The sequence below is a fragment of the Panthera uncia genome, chromosome A2 (assembly GCF_023721935.1).
Source record: "Panthera uncia isolate 11264 chromosome A2, Puncia_PCG_1.0, whole genome shotgun sequence".
NCBI lineage: Eukaryota > Metazoa > Chordata > Mammalia > Carnivora > Felidae > Panthera > Panthera uncia.
In genome coordinates this window covers 22,653,092-22,672,902 of record NC_064816.1, presented here as the reverse complement: position 1 = coordinate 22,672,902, position 19,811 = coordinate 22,653,092, and positions in this window count along the sequence as shown.

Below are 19,811 nucleotides of genomic sequence, written 5' to 3'. Positions count from 1 at the left end.
TTTCTTTAATCCGCTGTTTGAAGAACCGCGTTTTGATGGTGTAACCAGTAGTTACCTCTGGGCCAGGTTGGAAATGAAATCAATTTTTTAAACCACTAATACTTGCCAAGAAATCGCCTTACGAGAACATGGTGTGTGTCTTTGACAATGCATGGCACATCGAAATTGATCTTTCGTAATTTTATCTGCCCCGGTTTTGTACCGGAGAGTGGCAAAAGCCTGAGGCACCTACATATTTCTATTCCGTGTGTTCCACACATCTCCATGGCTGGGATGAGCCCAAGCCTCAGACTCTTCCCATTCCCGTACATGCAGGTCTCCATGAAGAAGCTGGGACTCATTCACATTTCAAGATCCAAATGCTGTGCAAACAGTGTAAGCTTGAAGGGTCATTTCTCATTTTTTAAAAAATGTCTCCAACGTGGATTCCAAAGCATTTTCAGCATCCAACATGAAAGCATTGATGAATGAGGAATAATCACAAAAGCTGTGTATCTGTATATAGCTCTACACAACATGTCTGTGGGTACAGCGTCATTATTTAAAGCACATGCCAGGGAAAGAGACCAAATTTTAAGGTCTTTTACATACAGTGACATGGTACTAAGGAGAATTTAACTCCTACTGTTTCCTCTGAAGATTAAAAAATAACTAAAGTTGTTATAACTTCATAAAACTCATGACCAGTCTGGCAAATATGTGCAACTCTCGTATCGATCCACTTTCTCGTCAATGGAAGAAACCCTTCCACATGTATGCAAGTGGGAAATGAAAATCTGCATTCTTAAAAGGATAAACAGTGAAGTTAAGCATGAGTGGCCTTAATAAATACAGTTGTCTTTCTTTGCTGCTGTGGAAAGGATTCTACACAGGTGTTCCTGAAGTCTTGCATTGCATTCAGTCGTTATTATTACTTTTCCAAGTGTTGGTGCAATTAACTCTGGACCTCTCCCGTGAGCCATAGAGGTATTTAAAAGACAGACACCTTACTTGTCGGGGAACATGAATCTGTGTCTGACTTGCACTGTTCATCCTTGGTGCATTAGGAGTAATATATTCAAGCAGGTTTCTCGCTTCTGGCTTTGTTCTTGTCGTCAGTAAGTATAGCGAACTACGTAAAGCTTTTGTGTTGCATAAACAATCCAAATACATTCACGTTTAAAAAGTTTGTCCTTTAACTATCAAAGGGACTTAGGTTTCCTTTGGAGAAATGAGCAGAGTTCTTTGCAAGCACATACAGCACATTTCGACATCAGGTCGCACTGCAAACCCAGGCCGCAAGTGCGTCCCCGTGAACAATTTGGATGTCCTCAGGTAGGCGGCCCCCACTGCCTCCTACAGCGGGATCCTCACCTGAACTCTGCAACTGAATACTTGAAGTAGGAAGTAGGAGATCCACAAGGGAAATTAGGGTCCTCAAAGCAGAAAAAGCAACCAACCGTGTATAGTTAGCGATTTCTAAGTATGTGCCAATTTTGTCACAGCTGTTGTTTTGGGGGATCATTTTTTTGCCCCACTTTTGTTGGATTAGAGTATTATCAACCTTACCATTAGGGGCATCTTCTTTGGTCCCCTAAAAATTCAATCCCGTCGAACATAGCGTCTTTTCCCATCTCATGTACTATTCTCCGATGTTGGGGGGAGGGTTACCAAAAAAATTTCCTTTTCACATCTTAAAAATAGTCTCTGGGTTTACAACAAACACTGTGATGTCGGGAAGATATTTCCTTTGCGCAAACGTTAGCAGGCACCCCTCTAATCATAACGAAGTTGAAAAAAAAAGTTGAGGCTGACATTTAGGAGAAGTTGGTCTTCTCTCTTTGTGCAAAAGCAGGCTTGTACCTTATACCCCATTTGATTTTGATGTACAGTCTCAATTTTGTATTTAATGATTTTTGTGTATCCAGTATGCACGTTAACAGCGTGTCAACTTTCATTTGAAAGTGGCTTTCCATTTACTTTTTAAACAGTGTTTCTGATGCGACCTCCAACGTGTTGTCATAAGCTCTATCTGAGATGTTTTTGTGTAGAGTGGCGTTTGAATGCTGCCAGGGGTCAGTGTATCTAATTCCCAGAGACCCTCGTTTGATAGTGCTTCTTGTAATTTTTCTTCAAGTGAGTGGCATGTGGGTTGTGAATATTGACCATGTGATTATGGACTTCGATATGAAAACAATAAATAAAACTAAGGAACCCTCAGAAACTACCAGTGGGCATGTATTAGCCAGTCGTCGTAATCTCGTGTCTAGTAGAACAACATACAAGGTATGTACAGTTCATAAATTTGTTATCATGTGTATGAGAAGTACTTTGTGCTGATCGCCTTATTTATATTCATCAAATAAACTTTGTTTCTTTCTGAAGTGAGTTCATTCCATCTCTAATAAATGCTCCTTTGTGGTGGTTTCTAATCTTTTTCGGGTCATGGATCTTCACTTGAGGAACCTAACAACTTGAAGAAAAAGGAAAGACAAAGGGAAGGTGTATACTCCCTTTACTGGAGTCGTCAAGGCATAAATTTCCCTTTACACATAGCTGGTTCCAGAGGTTCAAATTAAGGAATTAAGTCATTGAAGGGGTCTCCCTTCTTCCTTGCTTCCCGCTTTCCCGTCCCTTTGTCTTTCTCTTTCTCTCAATCTCCCCCTGCTTCTCTCTCTCTTCTATCCCTCCCCTCTTAAAAAAAAAAAAAAAAATTAATGTTTATTTATTTTTGAGAGAGAGAGAGACAGAGACAGAGCATGAGCGGGGGAGGGGCAGAGAGGGAGGGAGACACGGAATCTGAAGCAGGATCCAGGCTCTGAGCTGACAGCGCAGAGCCCAATGTGGCACTCAGACTCATGAGTTGTGAGACCATGACCTGAGAGGAAGTCAGATGCTTCACTGACTGAGCCACCCAGGCTCCCCTCCCTCCCTCTTTTCCTCCTTCCCACCTTTTCTCTCCTCCCACTTCTTCCTCTCCCTCCCTCCCTTCTGCTTCTCCCCCTTGTTTCCTCTGTACTTTCTGTGGGGTTGACATCAGTCACTGCTGGGTTCTTTTCACTTGGTGGTAAAGATAATTCCCAACAGCTTTGAGTATGCTAGGATTTAAGAAGAGGGACCCTTTCCCTCCAAGCATCCATATCAGCCCCCTAAAGGGACTCACTGGTCCTTTTTGGATCATGCATCCAATTACCTTATTCAAGGGAGTTGGGAGGCTGTGATTGACAGCCTCACTGATGTGGGAGGGGCAGGTTCCAAAGGGAAAAAATGGGCTTTATTCTAGAAGAGAGGGACAAGAAAGCCGGGCAGGCAGGAATAATAGCTAGCCCTGGATACACTTGGTTACACACACAAAATCATCCAGAAAAACACACAAAATCATCCATGCAAGGGCTCACCAGCCTTCACAGCCCAACTGTGGATCGTGGTGGGCAACAGCTCCTGGTTTCTTTAAAGGTTTGAGTTGTATTTCAAGAAATGAACTGCCACATCTTCCCCGTTATTGCAAGCAAAGAGTAATTGATTATCAAAGCTGGAAAGTATGTTAGATGCCATGTGTCCAATATTCTCTTTTGACAGATGGAGAAACTGAGGCCCAGTTAGAAGTGACTGATTCGAGCACATATGGTAAGTTCACTGCAAGTCCGAGACTGTCCCCAGAGCTCCTGAAACAGAAACACATATCCCTGAAGACTCTCTGGGGAGGAGAGGGTGGGATAAAATCTTCCCCCTAGATGGCCCTTGACGACACTGGGGACATATCATTTGCTTTATGGACTCACAGCCACTGTGTGTGAAGTTCTCTCACAGTCCGGCACATTGGGGGGCAACCTGCAGTCGTTTGCCCTTCTCATTATGTTGCCTTTTTGTAGAAAGAGAACTTCTGTTGGACAAGAATTTCTTACCTCATAGAACTTCCTGAGGCAGCCGGCTCGCATTCAAGCCTGATTATGTAAACCCAGCTGGCCAGATGGAGCCCCTGCTTCTTTTACTCACAAACCACTCCTTTTGTTAGGAAAGGTACCAGCCCACACACTGCTGGACTCGTCTGCAAGTTCATCCATACGTCAGTCCCAGTGAAGCACATGGACTGAATTTTGGTATACCCGAGGTTTTGAAATTAGGAATCTGCCTCGACTGATTGCTAGTATCTGTGAACTGCTCTCACAAAAAATTGGAGAGCTGCTCTAATTCTTAGAAGTGCTAATCCACAATGATAATTATACTAATAACTGAATGCAGATAAAAAATCGTTGGACATTATTATTTTCTAGGAACCAAGCCGCGGTGCTAGAGCCAACATACATGAACTTGTTTGTCCCCGACAACAGTCTCGTGAGGTAGGCACTGTCATGATCCACACTTTGTAGTGAGGGAAACTCTAGGCCAGCAGAGATGACCAGCATACGTTTACAGAACATGCATCTGGTGCTGGCATTGTGCTAAATGCTGCACTTACATGAACTTAGCCTCACAATAGTCTCGTGAGGTGGGAATTCTCGTTATCCTCAGACAAGGAAGGGGAGGCCCGAGGAGATTACATACCTCACCCACGGTCCCCCGGATTCTATGTGGTGGAGCTGGGCTTTGAACTCAATACTCAGTCAGCCCTAGGGATGTAGGGGCTGGGATGAGGATCCCATTTGTTTCCACCTTGCAGTGCTTCCACGTTGCAAGTTTGGGCTCCACCATGGCTATTCGGCTCACAGAGACCTGAAGCAATTGGTTGCTTCAAGAATGCCACAGTTGACCAATACTATGAGAAAATGGATTGCCAGGCAGCAAGGTCATGGATCCCAGGGGAAATCAAGCCACACATGAAAAGAGAGCTCTGACAGGACATTGGATTTAAACCTGCTATCCATGGGCCTCTCTGTTTCTTCTAAGTCCCCAGTGTCTGCGCATCAGCACCTCTGACCTAGGTGTTTGGGGTTTGCAGGGTGAAGCATCTGGTGACAAGACACTGGACAGGCATCCCCAGGCGGGAGAGGGCTTTGAGTGCCATGCTGAAGGGTATAGACCTAAATACACTGGCTCTTAACTTCAGTAATTTAAATGCTGCTTTCCTGACTCTTGCTATAGCTGAAGACAATATGTAGTCTTAGTTAAGCAATTACAAAAAATTGAATGGGCTCACTTTTTTATTTAAATAAGTGTAAAAGGGGGTGCCTGGGTGGCTCAGTCGGTTAAGCGTCCGACTTCAGCTCAGGTCACGATCTCACGGTTCGTGGGTTCGAACCCCACGTCAGGCTCTGTGCTGACGGCTCGGAGCCTGGAGCCTGCTTCGGATTTTGTGTCTCCCTCTCTCTCTGCCCCTCCCCTGCTCATGCTCTATCTCTCTCTGCCTCAAAAATAAATAAAAACATTTTTAAAAATTTTTAAATAAATAAATAAGTGTTAGGAAAAAAATGCCACTATCATAAAGGAGAAAGTAGGATTGTTTTCTATTCATAGACATCACCAGCTAGAAGAACAGTAAAAATAATGAAAACAGAGTTCTGAGCCTGAGGCTTTCTCCTTCTTTGTTAAAAAGGGAGACCAGCAAAAGTTAGAGAAGTGTTTCTGGGGCCAAACCAAGAATTTTGCTTTGTTACTGAATCAGAAGGATTGAAAAATAATCAATGAAGGCATATTTAACAGTGTGGCTCACGGTTACTTAAGATGTCCAGAAGGATCACTCTAATCATTTCAAGGACCCTTTTGAGCTCTGAATTTTAGGAAACCCTCCTGCAGCAACAGAAATCCAGTGATGAATTTTTGAATACAGTTTATTTTAACACACTTTATTTTTTAGAACAGTCTTAGATGTACAGAAAAACTGAGCAGATAGTACAGTGAGCTCCCCTATAAACATCCTTCCCACAAACATAGTTTCTTCTATTATTAACATATTACATCAGTACAGTACATTTGCCACTAATTGAACCAACACTAATACGTTGCTATTAACTAAATATCCCTACTTCATTCTAGTAACTAAAGTCTATGCTTCATTCAGATTTCCCTAGTTTTTACCTAATGCCATTCTCCTATTCAAGGATCTTATCCAGATACCTTATTACATTTAGTTGTCAGGCCTCCTTAGGCACCTCTTGGCTGTAATTTGCTCACACTATCCTTATTTTTGATAAAGACCTTGACGCCTTTGGGTCAGATATATTCTGGGTTGCCCCTATCCTGGGATTTTTTTCTGCATGATCAGACTAGGGATATGGGTTTGAGGAGGAGGACCATGGAGGTTCAATGCTATTCTCACCACAGCATCTCAAGGGTACCCACAATCAACATGGCTTCTCACTATTGATGTTGACCTTGATCACCTGGCTGAGGTCGTATTTATTAGGTTTCTCCACTGTAGTTACTCTTTATCCCCCTCTTTGTGATAGACTTTCAAAGTGCAGATCTCTGTCTCAGAATATTCTTCTGGCAGTGCAAAGGACACACTGGCTAAAGAAGAAAACAGTTCTGAAAGCATTTTGGACCAAAATTGTTGAAACAACAGCTTTACCATTTGGACTGGTTTTTCCTTCTTTTTGAAAATCCTTTTACCCCCTCTAACCTCACCTTCCTGTCTCAGATTACTTATGCATCAATGGCAGAAATGATCAATGTGGGTAGAGGAGACCCTTTCCCAAGCTCAGGGCAAAGCGAGAATTTCTATAGTTTAAAAATAGATGTTGTCTGTGCCAACCACTGTGACTTCACTTAGGGCTCAGGAGAAAACCTTTGCATAAATTCAAGATAAAACCTCCATGCCTACATAACTGCAACTCACTGGATAAAGACATTACAGACTGTTTGAATTTGAGGGGAGAAATATAAGTATTTGAATAAGGGAATCGGTTAGGATTTTTTTTTTCTTTTGCACATATCCCGCCCCGCCAAAAAAAGAATAAGAGAAAAAAAACTAACACGAGATAACGTGAGCAAAAATAAATATATACATACACATACATGCATATTGCTTCATGCAATAAACAGTTTAAAGGCAGTGGGTTTCAGATGTGGCTTGTCCCAGGTCTCAAATAACTTCTTGCCGTCCTTTTCTTGGTTTTGTTTTCTTGGTATTCATCCATTCTGGAGCACTTTTGAGGTTGCAAGTGAGACCCTCGGCCCTAAATCCCTGTCTCTGGGGGAGGAGTCATGTGCTGTTCCTCACAAGGGGAATGCAAATTTTCAAATAAGAAAGGAGGCAAACATCAGATGCGCACAGCAGCACGACCCCCAGCAAAATGACCTTGGAGACTGGTTTAATTTGCATAGAGCTTTGGCCCAGAGGGGAGCATCAGGATGTGTGTTTAGCACCAGACAGGCAACCTAGGCATCTCAACCAAATCTCAGTCGCCAGGCTCACAGGCAATCATGAAACTGCGTGCACCCTCTGCTTCTGAATCTCATCAATGAGATTGTATGTCTCTCAGCTACCCGACATGGGATGTGAGAACAGGAAATGAGACAAGACATGAAAAACGTTTGGAAAGAACATTTTAACAATACAACTCTCTTCATAACTCTACGTCTTTGAGTGGCTTGTTTCAACGTTTAGAACCTGTATTCGGAGAAGGAGGTCGCCCTCCTTAGTTGCATAGTTGGAAGGTATTCGGGAGAACATACCAAGTAATAGATTTGAGAACAAAAGCCATTGGGAAGGAACTATCCCTACGTGCCACAACACAGATGGATTTCACGTAATATGCGGTGAAAGCAGACAGATACAAGCAAACATACTGTGTGACTTCATTCAGATAAAGCTCAGAAACAGACAAAATTAATCTAGAGGGTTAGGAGTCAGGATAATTGGCTAACCTTTGGGAGTTCACAACTGGTAGGGCACAAAAAAGTGGTTTGCGGATGCTGGTAACATTCTGATTCTTGGCCTGAAAGTTGGTTAACATGGTTGTGTTCAATTTGTGAAAATTCATCAAGTGATAGGATTTGTGTACTTTTCTGTCTGTATTTATGTCTTACTTTAAAAGTTTATCCTAAAAATGTTTAATGTCATTAAGCATTAATCCAGATTCAAATTACAGAAGCTAGAAAATTAATGCCTGTGGAATGAATTCAGGCTTCGAATCTTTCTTGTCTGGCCAGTGCCGTGTCTTAGAATGTTCTGACAGGGCAGTGGTGGCTTGTACCTCTGTTGTCCTCATTTCTCTCTGAGAGGCTACACCCGACCACCTGTACCCCAGTGCATTACCTGCCTGGCCCCTGGACATATTTGAGTTTGCAGCCTCCCTATTTCCTCATCCTAAAATTATAATACATTCCAGAGGGTTGTTCTTTTTTTTTTTTTTTTCCTTAACAAGGATCAAATGGGCACTTAGCACAATACCAGCCACATAATAGTTTCTGTACAAATGGAAATGATAACTGGTAGTAGTAGTAATATTGTCATAAACAATAAAAATATTTAATGAAATAAAACCAGTGGTCCCTTGCTGACTCCCAGCCATTCTCCCACAAGAATTGCTGCTGGGCTGGCCCTTGTTCAGATCCCATTTTGCCACGTCAGGGTTTTCCTCGACCATGTTTAATAACCAGTTTCCAGATCTGGATATTGGGGGCTGTAAATTTTCCTGGTGACTGTTGCCAATGACAGGGAAGGAAAGACTTGTGTAATTACCACTTGTACTTCCACAAAACACATGAACTCAAGTCAAGAGCAAGGGTTTGGGACAATAAAACACTGGGTTTTTAAAATACAGAAAAGAGCTGCCCAGCTTATATGATAAGAAATGTGCACCTGGTTGGAAAAACAGAACAAAGACTACTTGCAGCGGAGCAAAGCACTACTGGACAGGACCGTTTCTCTTTCCCTGCCCAGTACTGCTCACATCTGGAAGAAGAATTAAGGCTTCGGGATTAGTCGTGGGTTGGTTGGGAATCAGTACCTTTGCCTCTGGCCAAAATCTATGGCCTTGGTTTTTAGCATTCCTTTGGTAATGCAGTGCCTTTCTTAGATCATTTTACAGCACGGTTGTATGCAAATGATGCTATGCTGTTCAACACCCTTCAGACAAGGTAGTTTAGTGGGATCCATGGAAATATCCCAAGACAGCAACATACTAGGACTTCTGGAAATCCTAAGACATCATAACTCCTTTTGGAAATGCTCAAGATAATCCTTTGGGAGATGTTGGACTTGGGCCCCCAACACTAGTTAAAGATGCTTTCATTTCTGAGTGTCATGTTTTCAGTCCATGAGAAGGAGGTGGATGTGGGTTTCAGGGAAAGGATTGCCTTGCCATTGCATTCCCCCAGTGCTTGATTTCTGGAAAGAAAAATATGAGTAAGCTTACTCGTTTCGCGCCACCACCCCCCACCACCCCCCACCCCCACCCCCCCGCCCCAGCTATGTCTGTGCATTATTAACAAGATAGCAAGTAGGCTTAGGTTGAGTTTGTGCTTCTGGAAGGAGCTGTCCACATCAGCACAGGACCAAAGGGGTCGTGAAAGGCTGAGCAAGTTGAACAGTGAGAGGGAACAGAATTGGAATCTCTTAGGATGACCAGTCCCACGTCTCCTGGACTTCCAGAAATTATGGAGGCATGGAGGAAGAATTTCTCCAAGAGCCTCATTTGATTTGTCAAAGAAACTGATATTCAACAAATCCAAAAGTGACCACTGTGAATTCTTAAACAACAAGCTCAGAGTGTGGCACGTGGCCATTTCCAAAAGAGTAGATGCCCTCCTCCCAAGTTAATGAAACGGAACCTTATTTTCCTTCTGACAACAACGGTTTCATTGATATCTCATGTTGCCCCAAGCCAGTCAAAACTGATAACAGAATAGTTGATTTTAAATTACATTCAGAGGGGCAGAGCCTTTTGCAAAGAGGGACCACTAGCAGCACTTTCTCCAGTGGACCAATTTTCTGTGCATATGCCTTTGCAACTGTCAGCTCAAAGCAAAGATTCTTCCTGGCTTGCCTGGAAGTCTTCTCTTTTCCCAGCCTATGACTTTGGTTCACATAACTTTACCTACTGTCAAAGGAGTGCAGCTGAAAAGAGTAAAGGGTATTTGACTGAAGAGTGATAGTAAGCTCAAAGGTGAGCAATTAGATTCTGGGTTTTGTACAATTCTGAGACAATTTATGCTCATCGTTTCTCAATCTAAACATCACAGAAAAATTGCAGATGCCCCTGAACCTTTTTATGGGCTACAGATTATCTCTAAAGAAAAAGAAAACACAAGCAGGGTTTTCTTTGTGGAACAATTCTCCCTTTATGCTCCAAGAACGGTGTAGGTATGATTAAATGTAACAGAGCTAGGTAAAATGGATACCACATTTGGAGCAAAGAACTGTATTTTCCTTCAGCCGATATTTTGGAAAAAATCTGATGTCAGTTTGGACAGTGATATTAAACCAATCCACACAAATTCAGTCAAAGGCAGCTGCGGAAATCTCATTTAAAAGCCAGTCATTTCGTGTGGAGGGCATCGAAGTGGGTATCAGCACATGGTGGTAACAAGCCAATCAGTTTGTGTATTTGAGTGGAATTTCAGAAGATAATTGTTTCATTTCCAGGTCGGTCTAGCTCACCACTTGACCTTGGACTAATTGCTTAATCTCTCTTGGCTTCGGGTTTTCTATCTCGAAAACGAGAATAATAATAACTTGCAGCTACCTATCTCATCCGGGTATTGAGTGGATTAATGGGGTCATATTTGTAAGGTCCTGGAAAATTCTCCAGAGAGAAAGTTCTGCCACTTTTTTTGTTTCTGGCTGGTAGTATTTTAGAGCCATAGATGGGAAGGATTGCATCGAATGGGGTCTCTGCTTCCTTCTAACTAAAGAATGGGCACCTTTTGAAAGCAGAACTTTTCATTACTGTAAAATCTCTGATTCTATTTTGTTGGTGCAACAATGTGGAACTCCTGTGGTAAGCCAGATTTCCTCCTCTGTCTAAACAGTCCATGGAACTCTGAGGAAGGCACTAGGATTTCATGATCACAGGGAATTACCCAGAATATTTCTGCTTCAATCAATACATAGATTGACTTTTGGGGTCAGACGGACTTGGGTTGAGTCCTGTCTCTGCCGATTTCTGGCCAGGGGACCCTAAGCAAATCTCTTGGCCCTCCTGTGATTCTGGGCCATTGAGTGCCCAACCTGTAGATAAAATGCTTAGCACAAGGTCTGACACATGGGCAGCTTTCAGGAAACACTACCTACATTCATAGTATGTGTAATAGTAACTGCGTATACTTTCCAAAACATTCCACAAAGAATGACAACAAGATACAGTCCTCACCTAGCCCAAACAAGAGACTGGTTGGCCATGGCTATCCATTAACGATATACTCATGTTGGGAGCACTTTAGATTTAGGAAAATGGCAAATCAAAAGGAAACAATTCTGTGTCAGAGATTATTGCAAATTCCCATAGCATATTTTTCTGTTGTTACCCACTCTAGCCCAGTCTCTTGACTTTCCAGGGGCAACACTGGATAACCAACATTTACTAAAAAGGAACTACATGCCAGGCATTGTGCTAACACTATGAATAGACTTTCTCATGTAATAGCCACAACAGCCCAAAAAGGTAGGGACTGTTAATGATCCCTTTTACAGAGGGGGAAAGTGAGGCTCAGTGAGGCTAAGTTATCCAGTGGCACACAGCTATTAAATAGAGAAGCCAGATTTCAATCTTCACTCTCACTCCTGAGTCCTGTTTTAACTCAGTGATGTCTGGCAGAAAATAATGTGAGCCATGTACATAATTTTAAATTTGCTAGTAGCCATATTTTTTAAAAAAGGAAAAAGAAGCAGGAGAAATTAATCTTAGAAATATGTGTTTAATCCAAAATATCCAAAAACACTGCCATTTCAACCTAGTCAATATAGAGATTATTAATTAAAGACTTTACCATCTTTCTCTGTTTTCATACTAAGGCTTTCAAAGTCAGTTTATATTTTGCACTTACAGCCTGTCTTAATTTGGATGAGCCACATTTCAGGTGTTCAATGGTCACATACGACTCGTGATCACTGTACCGGACAGTATAGCTCTAACCACTGGACCATCATGCCTGAGTCTTAGGAGACTGTATTAACCAGATTTACCCAACTATATTAACCGAGGAAGAAAATCATAGATTTTCCAGTTTGAACAAAGGTAAAAAAAAAGGGGGGGGGGAGGTTTAGAAATGTAGCAGGAGTTTAGCATGCTACTTTTTGTATTCTCTGTTCATCAGTTAATTCACCCTCAAAGAATAGCTCTTTTCTGGAACACCCTGCTATCTGACCTTTATTTTCATCATATATAATATGCATAATTATACAAGCTGGTGCAAGGAAGAAACCAGTAAGTGACTGACTGACTGAATATATTCACTTAGAAGATGGTCTCTTATGCAGGGAAGATATATAGGCTCTCTGAGGGTTAGAACTTTATCTAAATTTTGCCCACCTCAGTAGTCCTGCCTGTAGCACAGTGGCAGGTACACAGGAGGCTTGCAGAAAGCATTTTTGTGTGGAATATATTAATGAATCCACGTGGAGAAAGTAGGTATTTAAAATATTATTCCTAATGAACATAGGGAATCTAAATTCCTTTCTACACCCGCATATTTGGATGTTAAGACCCAAAATCAAACCCCAATGGATTTAGCTTACTTAAACCAGTTAATTTATGTTTCCAAATGAAGTAGGATCAGAGAGACCAGAGAAATCAAGAGTCAACTTTAAAAGACAGTTGCTGATTTTCCCATTCATTGTCCCAAGTATGTCAAAGCCAGATGTCCTATAGATGTAGGTATAGGTCACAGGCTGCAGCATCCATCACTTAGCCACAGAGTGTTTTGTCTCTAAGAAAAGCCCCTCACGTACTCTCTTCCTGGCTTGGACCTCACTGGCTCATCTTCAAAGCGCTCCCAAGATTCCCACCTGGCTTATATATCGGTTCACCTCATACTCCACGCCACCCATACGTTAATGGTGATTCCCCATGGTTTTTCTTAGCTGACAAGGGGCTCTGCCTCCAGGGAGCCTGAGGATGGTGTCAGGTCAAATCTCCTTTAGACTCTGGAGGGCTGATCCAAACCCAGTGGGGAATGGAACAGGTATTTGCTGTTTAAGTTATAAAGCTGACCTTGCCTTTTGTGCTTAAATGTGAATTTCCCTAAAACAACCAAATAGTATTGTATTGTCAGAACCTTTTGAATTGCAAGTGATAAAACCCAACTCAAACTGATTTCACAAAGGATAGGTGAGGGTAAAGTGGACCTCAGACACAGCTGGATCCAAGGGCTCCACCACGGTCAGGCTAATGTCTTACTTCTTCCTCCATTTCTGGGCTCTGCTTACTTCTAGGCTGTCTTCATTTTCCATGCCACTTAGGTCACATGGTACTTCCCAACCCCTCACCCAGAGACTACGCTTACAGCCAACCAGGTTAGCAACCTCCAGGGAAGGTGGGTTCCCCTACTGCACTGCCACCAAGACAGGATCCCGATACCATCTCTCATTGGTCTAATCAGAGAAAAGTCATGTGACTCCATGCGTGGGTCACAGGTCCACACCTTCAGTGAGAGGGTGGAGTCATCTGACCCGGAAGAAGAATATAGGTGAGTCTTCAAGGGAGAATTCGGTGTTCTTACCCAGGCAAGGAGGAATCAATGCTGGACAGGCAAAAGCTCTGAACAGCCAGACTGATGCCCTATCTCTGGACATAATCCTTTGTCTCCTTTCTTTAGTATTGAGGCTGCTTTTTTCCCTTGCTCTGTCTCCCACATACCTTATTGTGTAGCATGAATAAGCATTACACTCCTCATCATTATTGCATGTGCCTGGATATCCTGCTTTGTTGTGAGTTCTTGAGAGCAGAGACCACGGCTCATTCATTTCTGCATAGCCAATGGTTAGCATAATTCCTGGCACACAGTAGATAATTGGGGAAAGTTCACCAAAAAAGGAAGAGAAAGATGAACCACCTGGGAATCAAACCCCTGGTTGGGGGACACTGTTCAAAGATACAGACATTGGTTCATGGCCTGAGCAAAACTCTCTACCATGGATGGTGACCTTTGGAAGCAAACTGAAGAATGTACCATTATGAGGTTGCTCAGAAAAAGAAGCAATCTAATTTTGGCCTTGTGAAAACTTCATCGGGTCTCTGGCACATGCATTGATTACAATTTTGATTTAAACATGGGTGTGTGATATCCTGTAGGCTAATCCTCTGTAGACAAAGAGGAGAGAGCAGATACAATCTTTTCTCACTGCTCTTCTGGGAGAATGGTCTCCGCACCTTTTTTGCCTCATTTCCTTCTCTATCCCCGCCTTTCATCCTTCCCACCTCCCTCTCCCCCCCTCTTCTTTCCTTCCATCCCTCTCCTCTGCTTTCCTCCCTCCTTCTTGCCTCTTCTTTTCCTAGCTCTACCCTCCGCTTTTGCCCTTAGGAATCAGGGCTTGAGTTTAAATCCTGGCTATGCATCCCAAGGCAAGTGATGTCACCTCTGCAAGCTTACTTCCCCATCTGTGACATCAGGATAACAGCCCTTACTCTTCAGGTCAAGTCCGATGATATTAGGTATTGTAAAATGCTCAGCACGAACTAGAGTGACTGCTTCAGGAGGAAAGTGGGGGCAGATTCCATTTCTGTGAAGTAGTCAAGAGTGTGGAAAAGAGACTTTTGGCTACAAGTTCAGCCAGTTTCAAACCAGCCTCCTCAAACAGAGGCCAAAGTGCCTCTGCTAGGCTTCCTATCAGATGACATTGTTTGGGAGCCCCAGCAATGACATGGCTACAGGGGGTGTCTCCAAAGGGTGACCCACTGGATCAGAATCAACCACTCTCTCCTGCTGGACCCCCTTGGGACTTCCAGGGTGGCCAACTAGCACAAAGAAGAATTCCTAATGTTGAACTTGGTTCTTAAGCCTTTTAAGCCCTGTTCCAAACACACTCAGAAGCCACAGGCCCAATGACGTCACCTAAGTAGCAATAACATCCAGGATATGTTTACAAACACATTTTGGGGGTTTCCATCTCACCCATTCATTGGAGCCTTTGTTCTAGAACCTGTTAAGGTCTAGCACTTAGTAAGTGCTCAATAATTATCTGTTGGCTGTACTGGACAAAGCAACATAATCTGGCACATACAATACCAATTTGATATGAATGAATGGGTATGCCATAAATGCTTGTTGAATGAATAATTGATGACCCACAGTAGACAATCCATGCATACATTTGAATGAGAAAACAATAGAATGAATGAATGAATGAATGAATACCTTATCAGTCATGCCTATGGCTATTACTTTCCGTATGTGTTAAACTGCTCTTTGATTTATTTTCTATAGCTGTTATTTACTCCTGACAAACTGACCCTAAATGTATGATTTTTTTTTTATTTTCTGTTGTTGAATTTTGAAATAGATACTGCTATCACTATGGATTGAATGCTGTTTTCAAATAGCAAAGAGATGTTTGAAAACATCCTCAAATTGAACACACAGAACCAGGGAGGGATGGTGCTTGTGTACCCACTAATCTCTGTTATGACATATCTACATGACTGAGAGGATTTTGCTCCTGAGCTGAGAACAGGGTTGTCCATGAGCAACACGTGAGTGGAGCCATCATGTTCCTGTATATACTCAGTAGATATATGTACAGGCTGGAATAGGTAAATTTAATCCTTTGCCATTATTCATTTCATGTCCCTGAATTCTGTGGTATTTCCAAGGAGTGACTGCTTTTCTTCTGGGTTAAGTAGAAATCTTTGCTTAAGTCAAAACCACTTACTTTAAATACATTCAGTGACATTGGGATCTTTTATGCCCTGGGAGTGTTTCTCATGTTTTTCAAAGTCAATGAATTGTCACTTGACCTTAATGGACACTTATAGATCACTGAATTAAGGATTAAACTGAGTAAGAAGCTTTTATCTGAAATTCGCTGATTTATTGAGACAGATTTGGGAAGTCATAACAGTGTCACTTTATTAAGCATTGAAGATTATAACAGCAAAGTATACAAAATTAAAAGGACTTGGGATTTAATTCGGCTATTTAGAATTATTTGCAGTCTCTTTTAAGGAGGTTGAGAATATTTGCACAGAAGAAAAAAAATCATATTAGAGTCGCTCCAGTTAAAATTCAGTAAGATGTGTAAGTGCTATGATCAGTCAGAACATTCTTGAAAAGTAAAAAAATGCCCTCAGCTTCCTAGATGGTTTGTGCACAGCTTGATGTCAGGAAGACCAAGTAATTGACCAAATGGTGAAACTCTTGTCTTTTTTTATTTCGATATTTTGCTATTATGTATGTCTTAAAATTTTTCTCCATCATTAGTTTGATATAAAAAATTATTACATAGCTGAAATTAACAAAGATGTTCATATTCTTTTTATTTTTGAGACAGAGAGAGAGAGAGACAGAGAGAGAGAGAGAGAGGAAGACACAGAATCTGAAGCAGGGTCCAGGTTCTGAGATGTCAGCACAGAGCCTGACGCAGGGCTTGAACTCACAAAACACAAGATCATGACCTGAGCTGGAGTTGAACCCTTAACCAAATGAGCTACACAGGTGCCCCTAGATTTTCATATTCTTAAGTAGTTTTGAGATGCCCTGATATACTTTTCTTCTTTGGGAAAAATTTATTTTAACACTCATCCAAATGTGCCCTCATAGTAGGTGGTCATGAAAGGAAGACTCTTAAAAAAAAAAAAAAAGAAAGACTCTTCATTCCTTCTTATCTAGAAAGGGTAGGTTTGATCTATATTAGACTCTAGTTAGAACCAAATCTGCTCATTATCTAGATGCTGTCTAATGAGATTTTATTTTTCTTCTAGTCAGCTTCACAGCATGTCTAAGTCCGAGAAATTTGAAAAATATTATACTTTTCTAGATTCCTCTTCCAGAGAAAGGAACTTGACTGAAGAGCTTATACCCAGGAGTGTGGCTGGATAATGCGTTGTTTGGGAGCAAAAGTAATAATGAAACTACTAAATCAGATTTCCAAATCCCAACACACAGATTTAGGCACGCAATATTGAAAATTGTGGACAATAAATAAATAAAATAAGGCAAAATAAAAATTCCAGCATTTTCTCCTATCTCTCAGATGAGAAAGTCAACTTCTTTCTATGTTACTAAATGGACTTGTGTCCCCCCAGAAATGGTTAATGTGCATTCTAAACCCAGTATCTAGATGCCCACTGGCCCACATAGAACACGGGATGGATAACAAGATTGAGCATCTCAGCTGTCTTTTATGAGAAAATGCCAGTTAAGAGAAAACTTTTCAGAAGAAACAGTATGACAAGAAGGGAGAGTAATAGAATACTGTCTTTCTTCAGAGGAAAACTATTTCTCTTATCAGACTCCTTCCACTTAAGGTAAGCCTTGTGTGGAGGAGGCCAGAGGAAAAAGTGTGGGCACATTTAGGGAACTAGGGAGACACCTTTCAAAAAACAGTTTTCCTTTCTTTATAGGTAGATAAATTATGGTGGTTAAGCCCCTGCTATTTAGAGTCAGATTACCAGGGTTGAAGCTCTTGCTTAGCAGTTATAGGGCTATGGGTATGATCATTCATTCATTCATTTATTCATTTATTCTGAGCACTTCCTCTGTGCCAATTACTAGAGGTTATAGATTTGAACAAGACAGACAAGATCCCTGCTCTCCTGGAGCTGACATTCTAGTGAGGGGAGACAGAAAATAAATAAACATGCATGCAAAAGAAGTCAGAGAATTTTAGGTCAGGATGAAAGAAGAAAATCATACAGAGGATCATCGGCAGGGGGAGCAGGGGCTACGTTAAGTTAATATGCACGCTGAGGTGGTGACCTGCATAGTGTGAAGTACCCAGATCAGAGGAACAGCTTTTCAGGCAGAGGGAACAGCAAATGCAGAAGATGCATTCTGATGAGCCTTGCAGGCAGGTGGGGACTGGTTTTCACTTTATCCGATAAACTGGCGAGTCCTTGAAGGACTTTAAACAGGGGAATGATATACTCTGAGCTTCCCTGGTGAGAGAGACCTCACGTCCTCACCCATGCTTCAGGGATAACACAGGAGGAACACCAGACCAAACTCGTTCCAGATAATGGGGAATTCACGGGACGCTGCTCCACATGAGGTCAGAATTTAAGGCGGATTGCCCAGTATGGATGCTGTGGTTCCTGATGGTAGTGGTAGAATGAGGGCGGAAGGTCAAGACTTCATAGTAAGCTGATTAACGAAGAAAGGACAAATCTTCCACAGGCCGGTTGGTGTGGCTGATTCTGCCGGTATTCATGTTTAGTGCTTATGGGAGTGAATCAGAAGCTTTCAGGAGAGACTCTTTCCACTGAAAGTAAGCTTTATATGGGAGAGGCCCAAGGAGAAAGTGTGGGCACACTTGGGGAACCAGGAAGACGCCTTTTAAAAACGAGTTTTGTCTCTATAGGTAGATGAAGTGTGGTCGCTAAGTCTCTGTTATTTAGAGTCAGATTGCCAGGGTTCATACCCTCGGCTTTGGACACTAAAACAGCTTGAGTTTATAGAAATTGTGACCTCTTTAAACCTTTCCTTTTCTCCATATCATGCAGATAATAATAGGATTTACCTCATGAAGTAATAAGGATAAAACACATCAATGAATATAAAGAGCTCAAACAGGCGGCATCTGGTGCATAGTAAGAGCTCAAACAATGTCCCCAGCAATTGTTACCATTATTCATTAGTCATTATTATCTTATCAGCCTCATACTTATTGGATTCTATCATGCAGACACTGCAGATAATCCTATAACTGCCTCTCACATTTCTCCTCTTTTCCTGGACCCCTCCCCCACCCCTCCTGAGGCAACTTTTTTGTCTCCGGATTTTACCCAGGGCCCCCGGGACAGACATTCCTAGTGTTGAAATAATCACAACAGCTATCTACAGGGGCCTTTGGAACATCAATTGTTAGAACATCTCTAATATATTCCATTCTACAGGGGAGGAAATTGAGGCGCAGAAGGGGAAGTGACCACTCAGTCAGCGAGAGGCAGAGCTGGGATTCAGACTCAGGTTTGTTTGGCCCTGATGCCCCTTAAAATTAAAAGAAAAAAAAAAAGCCGAAAGTATCCATTCAGACCCCCCCCCTCCTCCCACCGCCCTCCTGTAAAGCACCATTGATGATAAAAATAAAGAGGGCTCTCAGTGAGGGGAACACAGTACAAGGAGAGCTTGAGTCAGGCCGGTGTCCAAAACTGTCCTCCAACCTCAAGGCGGTCCCTGTCCTCCACAGCCCAGGGGCTGGTGGCATCACAATGCGATGGTATTACTTTGACTGTGGCCATGTGGTGGTGAGGAAGCCCCGACCCCCTTCCGGCCTCTTTGTTCTGTTTAGTGCTCCATCTGTGGGCCCCTCGCAGGCAGCCCGGCTGGTCTTGACTCTGAGGCGAAGGAGTAAACATCTTGGGGTGCTTTATTAGTTTATTTCAGAAGATGGAGTCTGTTTGTCCCTGGGGCCCACCCCTCTTTTATGGCCTCCAGCCCTTCTTAACAAATTCTAGTGACTGGAGAGAAAACCCCTTTCTACAGTGGATCATTAAAACACCACCATAAACCCAGGGCCATAAAATATTATTTGCTGGGCATAAAAGGGGGGTCGATTTTCCCAGAATGACAACCCAGGCGCTGCTTTCTCCCACTCTGGGGAAGGCAGCACAGGGGATGGGATCGTTCGTAAATTCCTTATCTTGCGCTCCGTTTTGGTGAAATAACCCTGTTGGGAGAGCAGCCAAAACTATTGATTTATTTGTTCCACAGACTCAAAAGCATTTTTAATGAGTGGAGCATGGTGATGCCTTGCTATTGTGCCTGCAGATGACTCAATCTGAGTGCACACACCC